We start from the raw sequence: 19555 nt of genomic DNA on the forward strand, positions 1-19555 counted from the left end.
CACTGGGATTTTTGCACACAGCGTTGGTGTACTGTGCTATTTCAGTAATATTTTGATGTTTTTTTTCCTGGATTTTCTGTTTGCACAGTCACTTAATCACTTTAAGATGTTTTTATGTTCATGTTTTTGTTTTGATTTAAAGCTTTCGTGACTGCAGTAATTCATATTCTAAGCTCTTTCGGTAAAGTCACGTTGAAGGGAAACAATAAAGTAATAAAATATATAAAACAATAAAAAAAATTCTCACCACGTTTCGACCATAACACAAACGGTCGTCATCAGGTGTGTCGGTTTGCATTAATTTATTTTTAAACGATGTATTTATTTATTTATAAAAAAAACGTCAGCGCCACGCACAGCGATTTGGCAGTTTATTTAGAAGGACTAGTCCATCTATGTTCTGAAAAGAGGAGGGGGGAGACGAAAAATTAATGTATGCTGTCTGAAAGCCACTGTAAACGTGAACAATCAATTAAGACCTGAAATGGTTTATCAAATCTTTCCAATGATTGCTAAGCCAGAATCCATCTTCTAGGTTGAAATTGTCTCTGTGCTTGTATATGTGGATAGCCTCATGAACGAATCTCTCATGGTAGCCAGATGGCTTACAAAGAACCTCTGTCTTCTTCTCTGCAAGCCATCCGGCTACCATAAGAGATTCGTTCATGAGGCCATCCACATATACATATACAAACACAGACACAATTTCAACCAAGAAGATGGATTCTGGCTTAGCAACCATTGGAAAGATGTTATAAACCATTTCGGTTTATTGTATTTTACGGTGACCTTCAGACCGCAGTCCATTCGCTGGCACTGCCTCTTAATACCTCTCACACCACGGTTAATGGTATGGTTTATAGCATGTGGTATAATAATAAAAAGTATAACATTTTAATGTTTAACATCATTCATAAGGCAATATATCGTATTGTAATTGCATAGTGAATATACAGCAGTGTGGTATATAGTTGTGTTCATAGAATAAGACATAGTGTAATGTTACAAGTCTAATATGTTATAGTCTAAAGTATAGGGTAGTGTAAAGTAACGCTTTGTATAATTCAAAGGTGGAATTTGTCTATGGATATTATGTTATACCATTGGAAGGTATAATATTGTATTGTATAGTAGTCAGTTTATAGCATAGTTATAATGCAACACAGGACAGAGCAGCGCACCTTAGCTGTTCTGATTTTTTCTGTACCCAGCCGCCATCCTCCTCCGCTCTGGAGGTGGGGCTGGGTAACATGCTAATTAATTTGTTAACTCCGCCCACACAGCTTAAAGGACGCGGTCCATGCTTGACAGTGTTCACTCAAGCTCTGTCCTCTGGACAGACCTGTTTCTTCACCTGAAGAAGGCTACTTGTGTTGTGGCCGAAACGTCGTGAGAATTTTTTTTTTATGTTTTATTGTCATTATTTTATTTCCATTCTACGTGACTTTACCGAAAGAACCAAGGAGATGAATCCCTGCAGTCACGAAAGCTTTAAATCGAAAAATGGTTTTAAAATGTTGAACAAGCACTGCTTGCCCGATAACAATTGGCAGTAAACTTGAATGAACACTCGCTGCCATTTCACACAACACTATTTAATAACCTGGCTATAAATAAAGTAATATTTTGTGTAAATATGGCCTCGTAAACACAACATGTTCTGCCCTTGCCTTTGACCAAAGTGGAATAAATCTGCATTATCGCGACCACTAAAATCTTCTGTGGGGTGGAGGGCAAGATGGGGGTGGTGGTTAAAGTGAGTCACCAGGTTAAGTGCGCATGAGGGAAGTATATTTTAAAATTAAGCGGCATATGTTCCCAGATGTTGGAAAAGTTATTTATATTGTTTTAGAATTGAATCGCGATGCGCAACTGAGATGCAATATCTCGTTTGCTCTTGGAGACAAGTCACATGCTGTGACAGATCGCGTAGATGTTGAATATTCCTGGAGGCAAGTCACATGCTGTGACAGATCGCGTAGATGTTGAATATTCCTGGAGGCAAGTCACATGCTCTTACAGATCGCGTAGATGTTGAATATTCCTGGAGGCAAGTCACATGCTGTGACAGATCGCGTAGATGTTGAATATTCCTGGAGGCAAGTGACATGTTGTGACAGATCGTGTAGATGTTGAATATTCCTGGAGCAAGTCACATGCTCTTACAGATCGCGTAGATGTTGAATATTCCTGGAGCAAGTCACATGCTCTTACAGATCGCGTAGATGTTGAATATTCCTGGAGGCAAGTCACATGCTCTTACAGATCGCGTAGATGTTGAATATTCCTGGAGGCAAGTCACATGCTGTGACAGATCGCGTAGATGTTGAATATTCCTGGAGGCAAGTCACATGCTCTTACAGATCGCGTAGATGTTGAATATTCCTGGAGGCAAGTCACATGCTCTTACAGATCGCGTAGATGTTGAATATTCCTGGAGGCAAGTCACATGCTCTTACAGATCGCGTAGATGTTGAATATTCCTGGAGGCAAGTCACAAGCTCTTACAGATCGTGTAGATGTTGAATATTCCTGGAGGCAAGTCACATGCTGTGACAGATCACGTAGATGTTGAATATTCCTGGAGGCAAGTCACATGCTGTGACAGATCGCGTAGATGTTGAATATTCCTGGAGGCAAGTCACATGTTGTGACAGATCGCGTAGATGTTGAATATTCCTGGAGCAAGTCACATGCTGTTACAGATCGTGTAGATGTTGAATATTCCTGGAGGCAAGTCACATGCTGTGACAGATCGCGTAGATGTTGAATATTCCTGGAGGCAAGTCACATGCTGTGACAGATCGCGTAGATGTTGAATATTCCTGGAGGCAAGTCACATGCTGTTACAGATCGTGTAGATGTTGAATATTCCTGGAGGCAAGTCACAAGCTCTTACAGATCGTGTAGATGTTGAATATTCCTGGAGGCAAGTCACATGCTGTGACAGATCACGTAGATGTTGAATATTCCTGGAGGCAAGTCACATGCTGTGACAGATCGCGTAGATGTTGAATATTCCTGGAGGCAAGTCACATGTTGTGACAGATCGCGTAGATGTTGAATATTCCTGGAGCAAGTCACATGCTGTTACAGATCGTGTAGATGTTGAATATTCCTGGAGGCAAGTCACATGCTGTGACAGATCGCGTAGATGTTGAATATTCCTGGAGGCAAGTCACATGCTCTTACAGATCGTGTAGATGTTGAATATTCCTGGAGGCAAGTCACATGCTGTGACAGATCGCGTAGATGTTGAATATTTCTGGAGCAAGTCACATGCTGTGACAGATCGCGTAGATGTTGAATATTCCTGGAGGCAAGTCACATGTTGTGACAGATCGCGTAGATGTTGCACATTCAAGACACGTTACGCAAGAGCGATAACATTTTGGAAAATGCCATCTTTTGGAAAGATATCACTTGCTGTAGCCATGAAACATTTAAAGTCTTAAAGGCCACATTTTTATTATATTCATATGTTTGTTGAATCTTCAAGGCGCACACTCATTGAAATGCTTGAGATGAATTAAGCTCTGCAAATTACCAATACACCGTTGTGTTTCGTTTGTTGTTCTTCCCCCGCACCTTCGATTAGCACGGTTGGCCACGTACGATGCAAAAGAAGTTCAACATAGTCTACATACATCACTTTAACAGTACTTCACATGAGGTGCGGTGCCCTCGTATCAACGCAAACACAAATCAAGCAGATAAATGAAATTAGTACCGATGTTTGGAAAGGGAATTTAAAGTTATTAAAATCATCAAATAATAATTATTAATAACAATGCATGTAAAGAATCATATGTAAGTATGTAGATAGTCACGAAGTCAACGTAGCATTTTTGAACCAGCATCAACATTTTTTTTCATGCTTTTACAGTCAATATACAATCAGTTAACAGCATAGCCTCACGTGCTCGCATTGAACCAAGCCGCAAAAAGTAACTGCATTGCGACCTCGATGCGAATGCCATCTTGCGTGTTTAAATGTACAGCATGGCGTAGTAGTAAGTCGTTGAACTCTTGTTTGACTGTCACAGCTCTCTGGCTGTGCGACGTTTCGAATTACCAGCACTTTATATTTGCGGACGCGGCACTCGCAAGTGGCAAAGTACAGCTCACGTGACCTCCGACAGGCCAGGAACGTCCCCAACTGTTGTCATTACATAATGGCGAAAGTGAAACAGATGACAACTAAAATTATATCAATTTTTAGGTGGGAAAGTGGCTCGGATGATCACAGCACTAAGCTGGCACCGCTGAAATCTGGCATTCGAATCTAGGTAGCTGCTGACTGTGATTACGCTGGGTTTTCAAGTGCAATTAGTTGATCGTCTTTGCTAAAAAAAAAAAACTCATCACAATGAATTTGATTCTGTACTTAATTTCGCTAAGTTCCAGCTCTGCAAATTAAAACAAATATTGGTTCGACTGTCGCGCGATGGAATTGCTCCCAGTGGCAAAGTGGGTGAGGGGGCATGTACTTCCTGCTGCTGTGTGCATCAGAGGCCACTTGAAGGGATCTCAGAGAAAGCTCTGCGATTTCCACTTCCGTGGCCCGTTCTCTCACTCCCCCAGGGTTGACCTGAACGGATTATTCCTCCCGTGATAGTAATAATGCTGATGACACGATTGGGATAAAATTGAGTTAATAAGTCAAGAAACTTACACGAGACCAATTTTAATGCAAAGTTTGCTCTTACATTTAAAGTTTCCATGCTTCTTTTCAATGGCAGCAATGCGTGCAGTCCCGAGAGATGCTTTTTTTTTCCATCCACGAGCAGGGTGCAGCTGCACAGGAAGCGAGCCGTTGCACGCCATGAAAGGAAGTTACTGTGCCATCCGCTCTGATTTCGTTCAATGCTGAGTATCACCTCGTGCCGTGTCCACGCATATGCCAGAGATTGATGTCGCGATATATACGCATTAATTTATTTTTCATATGTTAAAAACAGGGTTTCCTCGTCTCTATAAATGTGAACACATTTTCATATTTATCACCTCCATAACCTGCATGCGTCCTTGTTCAGAGTCTTACCGTTGTTCCTCCTCCTACTGCCACTGCTGCCACTGCGTTATATATTTTCAGCACAAGTCATCGGTTAATGTTCTTATTACAGCTGTGTCCAAAAATGCCTCCTGGGTTATTTGTGTGATCTTTTAGTGTGGGGGTCATTTACTTGCTCAACGAGTCATTTTTCACCCCTTAATGCTGTTCCAAGAAAAGGATTGGATTTTCCTCAACGGCCTTCCATCTATTCACACTGAAACAATATCGTAAAAAAAAATCTAATTCATCTTTCTCTCTCTGATCGTGAAATTTGATAACATATTTTAACAACAGATTGTGCTTGTCTACGGCTGTTTGCAATGTATGCTTTTTGGTAACGTGAGCCAGTCTGGAATATTAACAACATCATTGCAGATATTTCTTGGGAATTAATGCCTAAGCGTCCGGCATTTTCACTCTTTCAAGGAGGAAAAAACCCTCGATTTTGCTGCCGTCAAATGTCGTCAGAGAATGGGGAAATTCTCCTTCAAAATACTTTTTAATATCAGAGAATCCTACTTTAATTAAATACATAGCGCTGACAATCATTCCAATGAACTGTGCCTGTCCATCTTATGCACTGTGCTCAGAGTGAATAAAAAACACTGATGCCCAACTTATTCATTACCACATCAAGGAATAGAACATGTTCCAGACCTGTATCGTTATGAGCCAAGTGGAGGGAGTGTTTTCCAAGGTCAGCCAACATTCACGGAAGGGTCATGAATGAGCCAATCTGGACATCGCAAGGAAACATCCTATTTTGAAGAAAAACTCAAGACACGACTACTCATATGCATAACAGTTTAAGTCACATTTCAAATGTAATTTGTGAATATGTAGTGGATTCACGGAACACGGTTACGGTGGAGTAGAGGCAGCACTGTTTATTTAACTTAACAAGGATTACACTGGAAGGGGTAATGGCCCCTTCACCCGTATACATGCTGGGACACCCCCTAGGCTATCTAGCCTAACTCCTGTGCTCCCAGTTCCTCCAGCTACAGGCGTTAGAGGAGGCTATCTGATCTGGCCCTGGTCAAGCACAGATCACGGCACCCCACCAACCAGCCCGACCCTTAAAAGGGCTCCGGCTCTGGGGCCCCACCACTGGCTTGCTGTGCCGGCCCTCAAAAGGACAGCGGTCAGGGAAGTCCCAGGGTCTATCTAGCCGGCCTTCCTTCTTCACTGGTTCTTCATTCTTGGCCCCAACACACTTCCCCGAGCTCTCTGGCTCCCCGCCCTTTATACCCATACACCACTGAGGGCGGGGCTATAGCGGACGTGGTTGTAGCCACCAAGGTGTGGCTGTGTGTCACCTTCCCACACTGTGTGTGTTACCTTCACACAACACCCTTACAAATATATAGTAAGAGCAAGCATTTTCTATTACAAGAGAATGTCACATGTTATACTGGTGAAGACAAATACACAAGAGGCACTATTTTATCTCCGTTGGCATGAATTATATTAATCAGTATAAGATACCACCTCCCCATAACTATTGATCATTTTGGCATAAAGAATCTAATTACAAACATTTCACCAAAAACTATTATTCAGCAGTTGTATATAAAAACCGTCTGCCTACCACATAAATCGGCTGTGTTGGAAGCAAGCAATCTTTCATAAGCAATACTGATTGCTGTTATTAATCAGAAGATTATTGTCTCATGTCAAGACATCCCTCCAGTAGGAATGTGGAATTTCAATCAGTGACTCATTTCCTAGCAATATGAGACACACACCAACCCACACTGAGATGTGCAGGGAGAACACTATTTAGTTAACTTTGATCATTCATCAGGATCATGCTGCAAGTTGATACTATTAAGCAATCGTCAATGGGAATGATTAAACTGTAAATAAAAATTCAAGAACATATTCCAAAATACGTCTTATAATCTCGGACCACATCCTCTCGAAAGAAATCACTGCAAAAACAATTGGCTTGAGATCGTTTCATTTTCTTAAGGAAGTGACGTCGCCGTATCATAATATTATAGATCCTGCACAAAGTGTGGGCACTATCATTTAGCTATGATCCAGACGGGATGTTGGATGTTTTTACTGACAGACAATCTGGAGCCTTGAGAGCTTCAGGTGTGCATCCTGTCGCTCTGGGCCTTATAGTCCACGCGTGACTGACCACGTGCCGATCTCCACCGAGGGTTCTGCTCACAATTGTGCCCACGTTGTTGCCTTTGGAGAGTTAGCCGCCGTACCGAGGCAAAAGGTCGGGGAATGTATATCACTCGTGTCAACAAGGTGAACCATTTTCAGTTAAATTAAATTGCATTACTTAAAACAAATCAATGTCAATAGGTGCATATTATGCTCATTATATGCACGTACACATTTCTATTCCCTAATTCTGTTTGTAATCTGTTTATAATCATCTCGTAATTAATTAATCTTTCGTTTTTAATGTAAATAATGCAATAATTTGCGGATGTAATTCGTTGATTTAAAAATAATAAAATATAGGTTGAACTTAAATTCGAATGTGAGACAAATAACGTGTTAATGCATCTCATTCCTCAAAAAAAGACCACCTCTTGTATAAATGTGTGCCTACATATAATTGCTTCATAAAAAGTTATAATTAATATTAGTATCTACATATCAAACAGTTTTCCAATTTTCTTTTATAACTGGAATATAATTATTCCGTATTCCCTGAGTAAGGTTTAAACCCTGGGAGGGCATAATGTGTTACATCCCCAGATTTTTCATAAAATTGCACCCAGCTGTTAAGGCTTTTGCATTAACAAGAAACATTACTGGTTTCCTCTAACCAAATGATCGACTTGTAAATTATTCCGATGTTAAATATTTTCCCTTTAATCTTGGCTGAGGAAAACTATATGACATGCGATTAAAATATTGTTCAGACATGTTCATTACATATGCTAACCTTCGTATTTATCAATGAGTTGTTTTCTTGCAAACATCGCTACAGAATGCACGCAAAGCTACAGCTAAAGCGAGGGCTATGCATTCGTACGAATAAATGACCAGTGTTGTTACCTTTTTTGTGAGAATTCACTTGAACAATTTTCTATCATCTTTTCTCAATAATTTTCCAGGAGGCCACAATCCAAATGCCCCTGTGAACATTGTAACGTGACTTTACCGAAAAAACTAAGAATATGAATTACTGCAGTCACGAAAGCTTTAAATCAAAATTTAAAAGAAATGTATCGTGAATAAGAACGCGTTATTTGTCGTTCCTGCCCAAATTGGATGTGGAATGGTCATGATGTTTGCAACGACGCAAATGCATTTGTTTTGGAATGGGCACACTTAGTGAAAGGGTTCGATGTGCAGATTACAGAATAACTTCGGATGAAATATTGTCCACACGGAACCATGTAAAACAATTATGGAGACAAATGAGTCAATGCAAGTAAAAAACATATAGTAAATGCATCGTATGAAGCAACATGAGTATGGAAGCAGCAACAAGGAGGTTGATGAGGGGCTATTAATACATGGCGGTCCTTCAGGAGGAACATGCAACCGTGACATATGATAGAGTTCATATATTAAAATTGGTAGATATCTCTACAGCTAAAAAAAATATTTAATATCTGAGGAATTAGTCTCAAGTTTAGCCGGAGGAAGTTCCACGTGACACACCTGAAGAGTTATAGAACAGAAGAAAACTCCTGCACCAATTGGTATAACTGTGGCCATCAACCAAGCCGTGGGATCAATTGTTCGAACCAAACTGGCGTGTCTACTCCATGTGTATGCAGAAATACCACAATCATGGAATGATGTCTCAATAATTATTCCATCAAAAAGGGGGGTAATGCCAACTTGAAGATGTACAGACCTTTTCTCGTGTTATCTAATTCACATAAATTGTTTGTGAAGATCATTGGTAAGATGATAACAACAAAACAGAATTGGCCAAATAACCATGGGAGCAAGCAGGATTTAGGAAAACTTTCTGCCCCATTTACCACATGAATGCTTTAAAATACATTCTGGAGAAGACCAATGACTTCAATTGACCATTGTACTTATCCTTTTTAGACCACGAAGAAGCATATCACTCTATATAAATTGTTGCAGTCATTCAAGCTCTCCCACACCATGGCCGAAATGAAAAATTATTTAGAAAAATAAAGACCGGGTGAGCAGCTTCAAAATGGGACCTTTTTGCCAGTATCAAAGTATGAAAAAATAAGAATATGTTTTACCCTTTCTGGCAATAAAACAAATGTTAAGATATGCAAACACCAAATAAAAACCGTTTGCAAAGAATCAAGTACAATGGTCTTTTCCAGAATCTATTTCAGAGTATTCACGTGGTTAATGGGGCAGAAAACTTTCCTTGAGCTGAATATGCAAACAAACATGCTCTGATGATATATGCATTTTCTTTGGTTCTTTCGGTAAAGTCACGTAGAATGAGAATAAAATAATAAATTGATAAAATAAAATAACACAATAATATTCTCACGACGTTTCGGCCACAACACAAGCGGCCTTCATCAGGTGAAGGGACGAGACTGTCTGGTAGGACAGCGCTGGAGTGAGAGAGCCACGTTCAGATCACGGCTTTTAAGCTCTTTGTTCCTCTCACACAGCTTAAAAGCCGTGATCTGAACGTGGCTCTCTCACTCCAGCGCTGTCCTACCAGACAGTCTCGTCCCTTCACCTGATGAAGGCCGCTTGTGTTGTGGCCGAAACGTCGTGAGAATATTATTGTGTTATTTTATTTTATCAATTTATTATTTTATTCTCATTCTACGTGACTTTACCGAAAGAACCAAAGAAGATGAATCATTGCAGGCACGAAAGCTTTAAATCGAGATATATGCATTGTCTTTGAAACTGATTGAAAGTACCAACAAAAGGCCCTTTGGCCTTCTCTTGTCTGACATTGGTGAGACTAGGCCAGTGGTGGGCAAATTTTTTGACTCGCGGGCCACAATGGGTTCTAAAATTTTACAGAGGGGCCGGGCCAGGAACAGATGGATGGAGTGTTTGTGTGAACTAATATAAATGACATGTAAAAAATCATTACATGAAAGGAGTTGGCCTTTAACAGGTAGCAAAGCATTTATTTAACAAATGGCACGAACATGAACAATGCAAAAACATGTCGTCACGTGACTGATCAAACATCATGCAAACATCTGAGGCCTGCGCCCAAACCAATGACCTCACTTGACCTTCTTCATTGTCTACATTAACAGGTTGGAGCAGCCACGCAGGCTGTGTGTCGGAGATTTGGCTCCAACCTCGCTGCAGCAACACATCATCGCTTTAAGTTTCAGTGGGAACAGTGTTGTTGGTCTCCCATTTTTGCCAGTGCATCCAAGTCTGGAGTTATTTTGGTTGTGGCAATTCTCAGGATAGATATGAGGTGCTGATCCGTCAACTTTGATCTGTGACGGGCTTTGTTGGCGTTCATGACGCTGAATGTCTGCTCACACACATAAGTCGAGACAAACGAAGTCAGCATCTTCTGTGCAGTCCTCCGGAGGTTTGGAAACGTGGCTCTGTTAAGTGAAGCATAAAAGTCATTCAGTTTAACAGAGTTGAACTCATCCTTTAGGACGGAGTCAGACTGAAGATCTATCAGTTCCAACTGCAGCTCCTGTGGTGCTGTTTCAGAGTCTTGTGACAGTGGACAGGACACCAGCTGAAGTGACTGTTCAATGTTTTCGAAATCAGAGAACCTACGGCAGAATTCTCCGTGCAGGTCCTCAAGTGATTTGCTGTATTTTTTTGCGTTTCGCGGTGCCTCTTCCTGCATGGCAAGTGTGGGGAAATGAGCGAAAGATTTGCTCGCAATTTGTCTGGAAAACAAAGTGAGCTTGGATTTGAAGGCTCTCACATGTTTGTAAATGTCGTGAACAAACTGATTTTCCCCCTGCAGTTTCACATTCAGCTCATTCATGTGTGAACATGTCCACAGCAAACGCAAAGTCACTAAGCCAGTTCTTGTCGCTTAGCTCAGGGAATTCGTCAGATTTCCCCATAAACTCCAAAAATGCGCTGATGTCCTCTATCAGCTCCCACACTCGTTGTAACACTTTCCCCAAACTTAACCAGCGGACACGAGAGTGGTACAGCAAGTCCTGATGATCCGCATCAGTTTCCTCCAGGAACGTAATAAACTGACGGTGCTGAAGTCCCCTTGCTCGTATAAAGTTAACAAGTTTTCGGCTGGATTCACGACGTGATTAAGCTGCAATACAGACTTACACAGGGATTCCTGATGGATGATGCAGTGAAGGAAAATACGATCCTGGTCAGGGTTTTCCTCTTTCACTTTATTCTGGATTCTTTTCAGCAGCCCAACATTTTTTCCAGTTAAATTTGGCGATCCATCCGTTGTGACATTGACAAGTTTACTCCAAGGTAGCTTCATTCTTTTGATGACAGCAGACACCTGGTTATACAAGTCCTCTCCCTGCGTTGTTCCGTTCAGGGAATCCATGATCAAAAACTCCTCCGTTATCGAAAAACTGTCGTCAATGCCTCGGATAAAAATGAGGAGCTGAGCAGTGTCTTTTACGTCCGTACTTTCATCCAGTGCTAGTGAATATAACTCAAAGGAATCAGACTTTTTGTTTAATTGGCTGGCTATATTTTCATCAATCAGTTCCACGCGGCGAGTCACAGTCCTGCGTGATGAACTGACTTTTTCAAATTTGCTTTTGATCTCCGGACACAAGATGTCTGCTGTCTGTACCATGCATTCTTTTACAAACTCGCCTTCGGAGAAAGGCTTGCTAGCCTTTGCTATTTCGAATGCCACCAAAAAACTTGCCTTGGTAGTTGACTCTTGAATCACAGTTTGTCGGTGAAAAAAATGTTGCTGAGTCTGTAAATTAGCCGCCAACCTTTGAGCCGTAGCTGCCCGTTCTTGCGTTGACTGCTTGCTAGCATAGTTAGCATGCTTCGTAGCAAAGTGACGGCTGATTTTGTACTCCTTGAAAGCTGCGACAGTTTCTCGGCATATCAGGCATACAGCCTTCGATTGGACTTCAGTGAAAAAGTATTTTGTTGTCCACTCCGTGTTAAACACTCGGCACTCATTGTCCACTTTTCGTTTCCTTGATCCACTCATTTTACAGAAGGGCTCACAGGGCAAAGCGAAAAAGTGAAGGCAGCACTGTATCTAACTCAGCAATGTAAACAAACCCTGAAAATGGCGCTGATGACCCACAATGCATTGCGAGATCATGTGCCCTTTCGAGCCCTATACACCACACTCCCAGTCAAAGTGCGCCATCTAATGTGGAAATGGGGGCATTACAGGAGAAAGGTAAAATTTTATTTAATAATATTTGGACAAGCTCAGCGGGCCGGATTAAAAAGCCCAACGGGCCGTATACGGCCTCCGAAACGTTGTGATTTGATTTAGTTGATTTCTTTTATTTTAATTTTGTTTTACCTACGTGACTTTACCGAAAAAAAAACAAAAGAGTATGAATCCTTGCAGTCACGAAAGCTGCAAATCTAGAATCCTTGCAAAAGGTTTCTATTTGGCGTTGGAATATCTTAACCCCTGTTTTACTGCCGGAAAGGGTAAAACCTATTCTTATTTTTTACATAAAATAAAGACCGATTGCAACAATGGAACAGCCCCAATGAGAGTGCACGAAGAAAATCCCAACATTTGTATGAAAGAGGACTCGGGTAACGTGGCACTCTCTTACCAAAGTTAATCACAGTGACATTGGAAGATGTTTTCTGATAATTGCATTGGAAAAACAAAGGCATGTATATTAATAGGGCAAACATTAACTATCTGAAAAATGCTGATGGCACAGTCGTTATAATGTCCAGTGGGAATGAGCTCGAGGACATTTGAGAATAACTTAATTAAAAAGACTGCAGAGTTGAATAATTATGAGAAAAACGAAAATCAAGTTTACAACAACTTCGCTAAATCATTATCTGTTGTGTGGGAGGCAACTGGAAAACAGCAGAGTGAACCAAGATCAAAGTGATCAAATAAAGAAGGGGATGAGATCAGGTCGGAGTGCTTTTGGAAAGCTGAACTTGAGCGACTTAACTTATGAACAGGTTCCGTTCCTGAGAGCCGTTCGTCAGTGGGTTTGTCTGTATGTCGGAAATCAACAGTCAGTTGTACGTAGGTCAGTGTTTTAAAGCGTGCTGTGGTTCAGCAAAAAAAAAGGGAAGCATTGTTAAACTCATAAATAAGCAGAAATGCTGTGCATTTGCAAGTAATAATGTGATAAATACTTGCGGAGTAAATAAAGCTTAAAAAAGGAACGTTAAAATAAATTAATCCGTTTTATTTTCACTGAGCATCAGTGGAATGGTTGGCTCGCTGTCGCTATGCATCATGTGGGATGCTGGGACTCGTCAAGTCTTGCAGAAGATCGCTCTTCTGCTGAACAAAATAGTTCCGTGGTTCAGTTCGTAAGTTATGAGTGAATGTGCGCAATTAGGACGGTTATAAATAACTCGCCTTTTGCCCGTCCTAGGACGGAAGCTGTAATATTTACGTAAAGGAACGTCTGCGTAGAGTTATTTATTTGAAGTAGCTTTCAATAAAGAAACGTCAAATTTAAAGCGAATTTGCGTAAAATCTTGCTTATGATAGTAATAACGGGGGCGGCTCTTTTGCAGCGACGTCACGTACGGATGTAGCACTGTGCTGCGTAGATTTCTTTTTGATCGCCACTTTCTGTAAAGAAACGACGTCATATTTGAAGCGACTTTGCGGATTTTTTTTCTTTCCGCTCGACCTTCTTCCGCGTGAGTGTAAAAATCCGCCCGCTCTTGATTATTTGTATTATTAATGACGGGGGGCGGGGCATGTGGAGTGACGTCACGCGCGTTGCACACATTTCTGGGCTATTATAGTAACGACGTCTCGTTCGTAAGTGCGGATGTTCGTAAGTCAGACGTTCATATCTCGGGGAATGAAACAACATGCAAAAAAATGTGGAAAGAAGAACATTTTTTGATGAATGCGTATTACCTGCTTTGATATGTGAATCGTAAACATTGGCACTGAGGAAGAAGATGGATCGAAATCCAGGATTTCATAAGGAAGGATAGAGAGATTCACGCTTGAAATAACATTTAGAGAAATGGGAACGCACAGATGAGAGAACTTACGCACATGAAAGATGTAAAATTGTGAATTTTGGGAAAAAGTAAGTGAGCATGGGCACGACACATTTCTAGGAGCGATGAAAGCCGATGAGGGCAAGGCCACTGATGGAGTGGCAGCCGTAGGGTAGGCAATGTGTGCAAGGGGATGTCCACTACAGAAAGAGAGAAATCACTCCGATCGTTTTTTATCTTGTTTTTTGTATGTTTGTTTGTATGTGTGTGTGTGTTGAACTTCTTTCGCACCGTAAGTAGCCAACCGTGCTAATCGGAGGTGCAGGGGAAGGACGACAAACTATATAAAATCTAGCGGTACTATAGAAGTGAATTTTCAAATCTAGATTTAAAAGTTCACAGCTCCACTGGTTTCCTAATATCGGAAGGAAGAGCGTTGTTGTTGTTGTAACTTTCTGACCCGCCCTTACTGGACATCTGTGAAAAACAGCTTCATCGCTCATAGGATTTCTCCAGGATAAATAACGATTCTGATTGTGCAATGACATCAACTTGTTTTGCAGGTGCTAGGTGAATTGTTACGCTGCAGGACCGCGAGAAATGGATGGTTGACAGCTTAGGGAGGCCAGCATCCAGCAGTGGATTGATTATGGCTGACGATGATACATAATTCACTCTTACACTTAAAACAAACTTCAATTGTAATGAGTTTAAAATGCATATGTTTGTATGAGATTGGGGACAATTTGAATAATAAAGGGCAACTTTGAAATTCTTATATTAAACCTGTAAATATGCACCTATAATTAAACGGCATAATTACTATAAGTTATTAAAAAGCCAATTAAAAAAGGGGCAAGTAAGTACATTAGACAGGTGTTAATTGTAAAGTGTGCTCTTACCTTTGTAGAGGCCTTCTATCATATATTTGTCTTACACTCCATTTATTACTTTTATTTGAAGCCAATTAAAAGGCAGTTAAACAGGAGTACAGCGAGCGCCTTTCCTAATGGGCCAAATGTGCCAAGCCCTGGACTGTGACCAACAGCACGGGCGTTAACGTGGCCTGTGATGGATGTCACCAATTAGTCCCCAGACAGCTGAGAGCAGACACACACACACACACGCGCGCGCGCACACGCTCGCTCGTTAAGCTAATTCAGCAAGGGTACGGTATTGACATGAGTCTGCTCCGCACAGAGCACACGTCTCCCTGAGATGGCAAGAGGAAACGGCTCACACGGTCAAACCCTTGTTCACTCTTCTCTGTTGGTCCATCGCGAACTCTTTCAGTTAGGTCAACCTGCGAAAAATGTGCACGTCCATTCAACATTCATCGCGATCATCCATCACAATGCATTGACAGCGGTAATATCATTATCTTTATATTCTTGGTTCTTTCGGTAAAGTCACGTAGAAGGGAAACAATAAAATAATAAAAATATAAAACAATAAAATTTTCACGACGTTTCGACTGCAACACAAGCAATCATCATCACGTGTGAAAACCACGGCAAGAAAATTTGAAAAAGTGGCGGTTTTCTTTTAACGTTAGCACCACGGAGAGCGATTTGGCAGTTATTCAGATGGACGAGTCCATCTATGTTTGGAAAAGAGGAGGGGGGAGACGAAAATAATGGATGCGGTCTGAAAGCCACCGTAAGCATGAACAATCAATTAAAACCCGAAATGGTTTATCACATCCTTCCAATGATTGCTAAGCCAGAATGCATCTTCTCGGTTGAAATTGTCTCTGTGTTTGTATATGTATATGTGGATAGCCTCATGAACGAATCTTTCATGGTAGCCAGATGGCTTGCAGAGAACCTCTGTCTTGGAGAAGTCAATGTCATGTGAGCCTACTGAATTATAACAGTGATCTGCCACGGCCGAAGTGTTGGTCCTACCGTGTTTTAGGTCTGCTTTGTGTTCACGAATGTGGTCCGTGACATGTCGTTTGGTTTCTCCAATGTAACTACTACCACAGAGGCAATTTAGTTTGTAGACGCTAGGGTACTGTATGCCCGGAATCACATCTTTTACAGACAGAACCAGATCACGGATTTTATGCAATGTGTTGAATTGGACCTGAATCTTGTGTTTATTCAAGATTTTGGAAATCTTTTTTGTGATCCCCGCAATGTAAGGTAAAGTGATGGTTTTAAAAGGCTCCTCAAGAGGGTCCTTCTTCATGGTTGAAGTGATAGCTTTGCGGATTGTGTAGTCGGAGTAACCATTAGCCTTAAGACATTGGTGTACGTGCTTGAGTTCACTGGCTCTGTGTTCCTGGTCGGATATGCATTGGGCTCTATGGTGCAGAGTCTTGATGAGGGAATTCTTCTGGGATGAATGGTGGTGGGAATCTGGTTTCAGGTAAGCATCCGTATGGGTAGCTTTCCTCTAGACAGAGTGGCTCATTGAACCATCAGGTCTCTTTTTTATTAGGACATCCAAAAAAGGTAGCTTGCCACCTTTTTCGACTTTCATGGTAAATCTGATGGCTGGGTGTATGGAATTGATGTGATCGAGGAATTGGTCTACAGCAGGCCGGCCATGTGGCCAGATGACAAAGTGTCATCCATTATTTTCGCCCCCCCTCCTCTTTTCCGAACATTGATGGACTCGTCCATCTGGATAACTGCCAAATCGCTCTCCGTGGTGCTAACGTTAAAAAAACGCCACTTTTTTCAAATTTTCTTGCTGTGGTTTTCACACCTGATGATAATTGCTTGTGTTGCATATATATTTTTATTACTTTATTGTTTCCCTTCTACGTGACTTTACCGAAAGAACCAAGAATATTAATCCCTGCAGTCACGGAAGCTTTAAATCATTATCTTTATCCACGTTTTATTCATTGTCGTCGTTGTTATTATACTAGTAAAGGGAATGGCGACTGTAGGACACTTTTATTTGTCTACCATTGTCTCTTGCTATACACCGGTGATATGGGCGAATGGTAGAATATGCATCGCGTACGATATATAAGCCAGTCTCTCTGCCTTCCCTCTGTCCCTGCTGTAAAGGACGGCGATTGCCCGAGATGTTGGCATACAGCACGATGTATTTATTCATTATAATGCAAATTGAATAATGAACGTGTTTTTCAGTGTGTGCAATTATTTAAGTTTATTTTACTTGTTACATGGATGATCCCGTTTCCCCAGTTGCTCAGCTATTTCACGAGGTAGATCCATGGCACGCGAGCACGACAACAACAACAAAGAGGTCAATGTTACAGTGAACGAGTACAGGGTCTGTAAGGAAAATGGCACAACTATTTTATTTATTTTATTTTACTATTTTTATTTAGTTTTACCAGGTAAGGCCCACTGAGCTATATGGCATTTTTTCAGAAGTGATTTGGCCATAAACATGATAGTTCAATGAAGTGGCTTATCACGTGGACATTATATCAGTCATATGATCTAAACGCATTGTTTCTAAATGTGGAGGGAAAAACTGGAGGACCTGGAGAAAAATCAACACGACGACGGGGAGAACATGCAAACTCCAAATATATAGGCATCAGGGTCGAGATCCAACCCACAACCTCCTGTATACCAAGCAAGGTCGTTAACATCTCACCACCGCGGCTCCTTAACTAATTATGCTAAATTAGTTTATTTTATACTGTACATGTTTATCAATATATATTTTAATAAAATAAAAGTGAACACAACCTTTTTTTTTGTTAAAGTTGTATTCTTAAAAAATCTATATTGATATAAAACACTGATGTGCATGTGTCCAATGAACACACGTGCTATCATGAATTAAATAACAATTCGTAATACAATGCGATTTCTGAAATCGTCCTGAAATCACGTTTTGGGTGATTATATATGTTTACTTGTCAGCCGCTTGTTAACCCCGGAAAGCCCCCGTGAGTCTCAACACTCTTCTTCACAAGGTTCCTGCCAAGTGATGTTGCAGTAGGGGGGGCAATGTTGGTGTCTTCTACAATTGAGTAATTTTCAAAGTAATTTTTCAACATTTGACAAATACCAGTAAAACCTTGGATTGCGAGCATAATTCGTTCCGGAAACGTGTTTGTAATCCAAAGCACTCGTATATCAAAGCACTCGTTTCTCAGTTGTGATCACGTGACGCTCGGCAGACAAAGCGTATACTGTACGTACTACTCGTATTGCAAGACCTCGCTCGTTTATCAAATTAATATTTATTTAAAAATTTTGCTCGTCTTGCAAAACACTCGCAGACCAAGTTACTCGCAATCCACGGTTTTACTGTACCAGTTACCACAGGTAGGCGTAGCTAACGCATAATGTATGCCTTGCAATAGGCATATATTTGGTGTATGCACATCTTAACACCTGCATTTATTGCCAGAAGGGGTAAAACATTTTATTTTAATCATCTTGATACCGGCAAAAAGAGTCCCATAGATGCCAGTTACGGTTTTTGTTTTAATCTTTGATGATATAAAGGAAACCCATGCAGAAAAGGAGGAGAACACTCCAAACAGAAAGATGCCCGAGTGGAGATTGAACCCACGTTCTTCTTGTCGTCAGTCACAAATGTTACCACTCTCCGCAAAATCTAAACGATGAAAGATTCACATACCTCTGTGTTACGATTCGCAGGTCGCATCAACATCGTGGACGGGAAAGGCACGAAATCACCCAGAAAATACGTCCCTTCCAACGCCCCGAATTGCTGTAATGCCAACTAAAGTGTGATGTACATTTCACTGCAGTAATGTTATTTTAAAGCAGAACACACTCGCATAAACAATCTCCACAGCCCTTCTTCAAAAAAAAGAAAACAATGTTTTAAAACATGGGCTGTCTATACAATCGGTATATATTTTATGTCTCACGGCTACATCTTAATTTAGGTATTTTTCAGTTTGGATGCAAGGGTGCAGAGGCCACTGCACTTTGAAGGTTAAGTGGTTTCAATATGGCAAAGGACCAATATCCAGTTTCCTTTTGTGCGACAATTTTTTTTTAGAATGCTTAACATGGATATCTGGTATGCATTAACAATGCATAACCGACAGGCAAGATTGTTCAACTGCTGTTGTGCAATGATGCTTTCAACTGCTGTTGTGCAATGATGCTTTAGCCCAGAGTAAAATACATATAATGGAGTATATGATATTCATGAATCAGATACGGTCCAAAATTGGCTCTTTCACAAGTATTCCACTTAGCCATCAATTAAAGCAAATTACTCAACATTTTGAATGCCGATTTCCTTATATATAGAACCACTGTCAATCTACTGCTGGATGAAAGCATCACCATTCTGTCAGTCTCGTGGGTCAATTCACCATACTTAACCATGTTGGTTAGTGCAGGTGGGTGAACCTATTTGGCTCAGGACCAATGATATTAGCCGTTGTCAGGAATCAAGCTCAGGTCGCTGGGTTCAGAGTTCAGTACACGAAGCACAGTACCA

The sequence above is a fragment of the Petromyzon marinus genome, chromosome 20, assembly GCF_048934315.1.
Source record: "Petromyzon marinus isolate PM22_M1 ecotype Great Lakes invasive population chromosome 20, UKy_Petmar_22M1.pri1.0, whole genome shotgun sequence".
Taxonomy (NCBI): Eukaryota; Metazoa; Chordata; class Hyperoartia; order Petromyzontiformes; family Petromyzontidae; genus Petromyzon; species Petromyzon marinus.